This window comes from Gossypium hirsutum, chromosome A06 (genome assembly GCF_007990345.1).
Source record: "Gossypium hirsutum isolate 1008001.06 chromosome A06, Gossypium_hirsutum_v2.1, whole genome shotgun sequence".
Lineage (NCBI taxonomy): Eukaryota > Viridiplantae > Streptophyta > Magnoliopsida > Malvales > Malvaceae > Gossypium > Gossypium hirsutum.
The window spans coordinates 46,030,274-46,036,591 of NC_053429.1; the positions used below are offsets into that span (position 1 = coordinate 46,030,274).

General features: G+C 34.8%; 1 pseudogene; it reads left to right on the plus strand.

Moving 5' to 3' along the window:
- Positions 1–4,044: 4,044 nt before the first annotated feature.
- Positions 4,045–5,851, plus strand: LOC121230507 (photosystem I P700 chlorophyll a apoprotein A2-like; annotated as a pseudogene).
- The last annotated feature ends 467 nt before the right edge of the window (positions 5,852–6,318 follow it).

Here is a 6,318-nt window from a genome sequence, read left to right on the forward strand (position 1 = left end):
TGGTTGATTATAATCTATCCATTGGAATAACTAGTAAATATTTGTTTTGATAATATTATAAGGTTATACTATGATGAATGTACATGTGTTTAGTGTGGTAGATTAAATTATGTTAACATATATGTTCACAAGAAAGTAAAATTATAATCATGAATGCAAGTAAAGATATACCATGTTAGATGTTAGAGTTAACTTGGTTATGATGTTTGAATTGGTTGGTATATGAATGAAAGTTTTGGTATAGGTCATTGGCAAAGTTTAGGTGAGTAATAAAGCTAGAAAATGGCTTTATTTTGTCCACATGGGTAGAAATATAGGCGTGTGTCTTGACCGTGTGTGACACACGGCCTGGCACATAGGCATGTGGTTTGGCCGTGTGTCCCCTACATCTTAAATTCGAGAAATAAAATGCTTAGAATTGAGTACACGGACAGACACACGAGCGTGTGTCTCAACCGTGTGTGATACATGGCCAAGAACACGGGCGTGTTTCTTGGCCGTGTGAAACCTGCACCGTAATGTTTTTGTGACACCCCTAACCCGTATCCATCGGTAGAATACGGTTACGAGGCATTACCTATCAAATCACAACATACAACATACAATTTTCATCCAAGAATCTAGTAATACATAAACCTCAATCCAACATAGTCACATTGTCCTTTATAAGGCTCTACGAGACCTTAAAACATGCCTGGAAGAGATTTGGGATTAAACTAATAACATTTAAAAATTTTAGGAAACTTATAAAATTTTCATGCATACAGGGATCACACACCTGTGTGAACAGGCCATGTGCCTCACACGACCACCAGACACGACCGTGTCACAAGCCGTATGGAAACAGGGCATACAGACTGACTTGCATCACACAGCCGGAGATACGCTCATATGCCTTGGTCATGTGAAACCTGAAGGGTATATTGACTTGGGTCACACAGCAGGCCACACGCCCATGTGCCAACCCGTGTGTCACACACGGCCAATAGACACGTCCGTGTGTGTAAGCCGTGTAACTCACTGACTTGTTTAATTAAGTTACAGCAGACACACGATCGAGTCACACGCCCGTATGCTTAACCGTGTGGGGGTGAAAATAGGCTTCTTTTAAGCCACATTTCTCACCCTCCTCAAGCAAACCAAAACCACATCATTTCATATCATTTCAATATATTTATAGGCAACCAAAATATGCTATTTTATATACAAATCATGTCATTTAAAATCCACCCATTTCACTATTCAAATCATAATCCAAAACATACTAAAACAATATGCCATTACCAACAATTTCACCTATATTCTCTATGCATTTTTCTCATCATCTTATCATCTGTTTTAAACCTCAAATCATACCAATTAATCATCACAACATCCGCGACACAAGGCCATTTATACACATCATGTTTCACTTACCAAACTCATATAATAAGCCAACCCAAATGGCCAAATACACACCATCATTTACATCATTTATGAGCCAAATCTCATGACTAATATCATATCTCAAAACACATCATCATATCACTAGCCTGTACATGCCATATACCATATTTACATAATAACAAAAGTACCAACAAGTTGATCGATAATGTGATGGCGTTCCTGATGATCCCCGAGACCAAGCTAGCTTCGACTATCTATAAAATAGGAAAATAACATATAAAGTCAACTTTAAAAGCTTAGTAATCCATATACAAATAAAATTACCACATGAATCAACATCATTTTCATCAATAGGCAAACTATGCGTAAGCACATATAAGCTCACAAACCTTTCCTAATGTATACATATTCAATATCATGAATGAATTCATCAAATATTTCTTTTTTCAATACTTGTATGAATCTCATATGTACTTGAGTCACTTAACTCATTCACACATTCTTTCTCGACTTGACTTTGCCCGTTAAACCTTTTGGAATTGTTAAGGATACTCAGAAATCACATATAGCTCTTACAATGCCATATCCCAGATATGGTCTTACATGTTATAACATATGATGCTGATAGCCCAATTATGGTCTTACACGAAATCAAATAACGATGCCAATGTCCTAGACATGGTCTTACACGTAATCACATAATGATGCCAATGTCCCAAACATGGTCTTACACATAATCACATCTCGTTAATCCTAATGTCATGACATTCGTATCCTATACTATTCCTAAGGTTCGTACGGGACTTTCGGACATTGTAACCCTATCGATTCTTGCTCATATTTGATCATTCAACATTCATAACAGTTCAATGACAATTAAACATATAAAATTCAATTTAAATACATTTATTTGCATATGAACTTACCTTGTATTCGGGATAAACTGACTGGATTGACTATTCGATAACCTTTGATTTTCCCCGATCTAAATCTGATTTCTTTCATTCTTGATCTATATACAATCAAAATTAACTCATTTATTCATCAAATCATTCAATTCAATCCACAAACACATATTTAGGCATTTTTAGACTTTAGCCCTTAAAGTTCCACATTTTTACAATTTAGTCCTTAACACATAAAAACACAAATTACATAATTTCTTTCTAAATTCATGAGTTCCAAATTTGTATAGGGTCCTTTGCAGCCCTAAAATTTTATTTATTTCACATTTCAACCACACATTTTCAACATTTCTGAATTTAGCCCCTAATTTACATTTTCATCAAAAATCACTTTACAAAACATGAAAATTTATCACCAAGCTTTCATAAACTATCATCAAACCTCAAAGAACACATGAATTCAACAATGGAAACTCTCAAAATCTTTAACAGTTTCAAAATTACAGGTATGGGCTAGCTAGATTAAGCTGCAACGATTACCAAAATATAGAAATCATTAAAAATCGAGCTAAAACCATACCTTAATCAAGCTAGGGAGGTGTAAAACCCTAAAAAGCTTTAACTCTTTCTTTTGTCTCTAAAATTTAGTTGCCAAAGATGAATGAAAATGAAATTTTGGCTTTGTTTTAATTAAAGTATATCTTAATTAACCATTTTACTATTATAACCTTTATTATAAGCATAAAATAACATATAATGGATGTCCATTAAGGTCCATTAACCTTTAAAATGTTCTAATTACCATTTAATGCCATCTTATTTAAAAGCCAAAGCTATTTGGCAGCTTTAACAAGTAGAATGCAACTTTTACATTTTACGCGATTTAGTCATTTTCCTCAAATTAAATATTAAACGATAAAATTAGCTCACGAAATTTTCACACATACATACAATTATACTGAAAACACATAAAATAATATTAAAAATAATTTTCTGACATTAGATTTGTGTCCAAAACCACTGTTCTAATTTAGTTAAAACCGGGCTGTTACAGTTTTGCAAGTCAGAGAGTTACATGGACTGGGGACACAGCCATGTGACCTATTTCATACACCACACGACCTAGGAATTGGGTGTGTAGATTGAACATGTGAGCCACACCGCCTATCCAGGAAATATGTCTACGTTGGTTCAAATCTAGCTCGGCCTAATAATTCGCTGATCCGCCATAACCTAAAATGCCCATTTTTTTGTATTTTTTTCCTGAAAAGCCAAACAAAAAAATTTGGGAAGAATAAAAAAAGTCCAATTTTATGATATATCCATCCCTACCGCTATTTGTTTTTTATTTTGTTCTATTTATTTAGTTTTTCCCATAAATTATGACCTTGATAAAGCTCTAGATTCATATTAGGACCATTAAATAGAAAGTTTAATGAAAAGAAAAAGAGTAAAGTGAACAAAAAAGAAGACTCTTTTTCAGGTCAGTGTAATCTTTATGCTCAAAACCCTGATTCAAGTAGTTAGTTATTTGGTGCCTCCCAAGGATCAGGAACTGCCATTCTAACCCTTCTCGAGGGATTCCATCCACAAAAGCAAAGTTTATGGTTGACTGATATTGCACACCATCATTTAGCTATTGCAATTCTTTTCCTAATAGCGGGTCACATGTATAGAACTAACTTCGGAATTGGTCACAGTATAAAAGATCTTTTAGAAGCACATATTCCTCCAGGAGGAATATTAGGGTGGGGGCATAAAGGTCTTTATGACACAATCAATAATTCGATTCACTTTAAATTAGGCCTTGCTCTAGCTTCTTTAGGGGTTATTATGTCCTTGGTAGCTCAACACATGTACTCTTTACCTGCTTATGCGTTCATAGCACAAGACTTTACTATTCAAGCTGCGTTACATACCCATCACCAATACATCGCATGATTCATTATGACAGGAGCTTTTGCCCACGGAGCTATATTTTTTATTAGAGATTACAATCCAGAAGAGAATGAGGGTAATGTATTGGCAAGAATGTTAGACCATAAAAAAGCTATCATATCCCATTTAAGTTGGGCCAGCCTTTTTCTAGGATTCCATACTTTGGGACTTTATGTCCATAATGATGTCATGCTTGCTTTTGGGACTCCGTAGAAACAAATCTTGATCGAACCCATATTTGCCCAATGGATCCAATCTGCTCATTGTAAAATTCATACGGGTTCGATGTGTTTTTATCTACAACGAATGGCCCAGCATTCAATACGGGTCGAAGAATATTGTTGCCTGGCTGGTTAAATGCTGATAATGAAAATAGTAATTCACTATTCTTAACAATAGGTCCTGGAGACTTCTTGATTCATCATGCTATTGCTCTAGGTTTACATACAACTACATTGATCTTAGTAAAGGGCGCTTTAGATGTGCGCAGTTCCAAGTTAATGCCGGATAAATAGGATTTTGGTTATAGTTTTCCTTGTGATAGTCCGAGGCGAGGGGGTACTTGTGATATTTCGGAGTTGGACAAATTTTATTTGGCGATTTTCTGGATGTTAAATACAATTCGATGGGTTACTTTTTATTGGCATCGGAAACACATCAAATTATGGTAGGGCAATGTCTCACAGTTTAATGAATCTTCCACTTATTTGATGGGATGGTTAAGAGATTATCTATGGTTAAACTCTTCACAACTTACCCTGTATATGAGAGAAATTGTGAAATTTTACAAAAAATTTCCTGAGTTCCCAATTTAGTCCCGACTTGATTCCAACGTTTATAATGAGCCTCGAAGGTCCATTAAAGGGACAATATGACTAATTTTGATAATGAACATTATTTAACATGAATTATCTCTATTTATTCTGTAAACTTCAGTAATACCCTGTAACCCAATTCCAGTGAAGGATATGGTTTAGGGGTGTTACACCGTTGTAATTGTCGAGTCAAAGAATCATGTGATGAGCTGAATCCCCTAGTAAAAAAATAGGCATAATAAATGAATATGTATGTAATTGATTATGTATAAGGCCAAATAAAAAGGGGGGGGAACTAAGTTAGTTACAATATGAAGTATGTAAATTAGGAGATACTTGCTATAATGGAAGTTGCATGAGTAGTTAGGATTTTTCTTTCTTTTAGGGTAATATTTTTTGCACCGCCTTTGCTAAATAAGCTTATGAAACTTGATCAAATTTTTAGACATAGAATATTGTTGAGAACTAAAGTACAAAATGCTCTCTTAATGGTCTAACAATACAAAGGTGGTTATGTTGCTATGACAATTATTACGTTCATGCATATTTTGCTTGAGGACAAACAATAACTCAGGTTTGAGGGTGTGATAACTCTTTAAAAGAGTTATATTTCAGACATATAGACTTCGTTAATTATTCATGCTTGAGTAAATTTAGTTGTATTTTAAGAAATTATAGTAGTATTTTTACAACATTGCATCATGAAGCTTGGATTGTGCTTTAATGCCACTATATGTTACTTTTACTTGTGGGAGGAAAGGAATTTGTGTTGTTTATAACAGGTGCAGAAAAGAGGAAAAGAAGTGAAGAAGTGAAGTTTTGTCTTGACAAAAGGTTGGATAGATTGCCAGCACAAACGTCGTGGTAATTCCAGGAAGATGTTGTCTCAGCTGTCAATTAGTATCATTCTTAGCCAGCTGAACTTGTACTAGAAATATCCACTTGATAAAGAGGGAGAAATGAGTGTGTGTTGAGAGGAGGACCTACCCTATAAAAAAAAGAAAAAGAAAGAATGGATGGAGTAGTTTTTTCTCACATAATTTCTCGTGGGAGATCCAGAGACGTGAGGAAAGAGGGTAGCAGTTAAGGAATAGAGTAGAAACACAAGGAAGAAGGAGAAGCATCCAACCCTGGGCTTCACAAGATATTGCAACACTAGAGTTGAGGGCTAAATTGGTGAAAGCTTCCTGAAGTTCTTCCTTCATTATCTTAATTGATTTCTGTGAATTTTAATTGTGGAAATATGTTGTTGAATGATACTTTCATTTTGGATT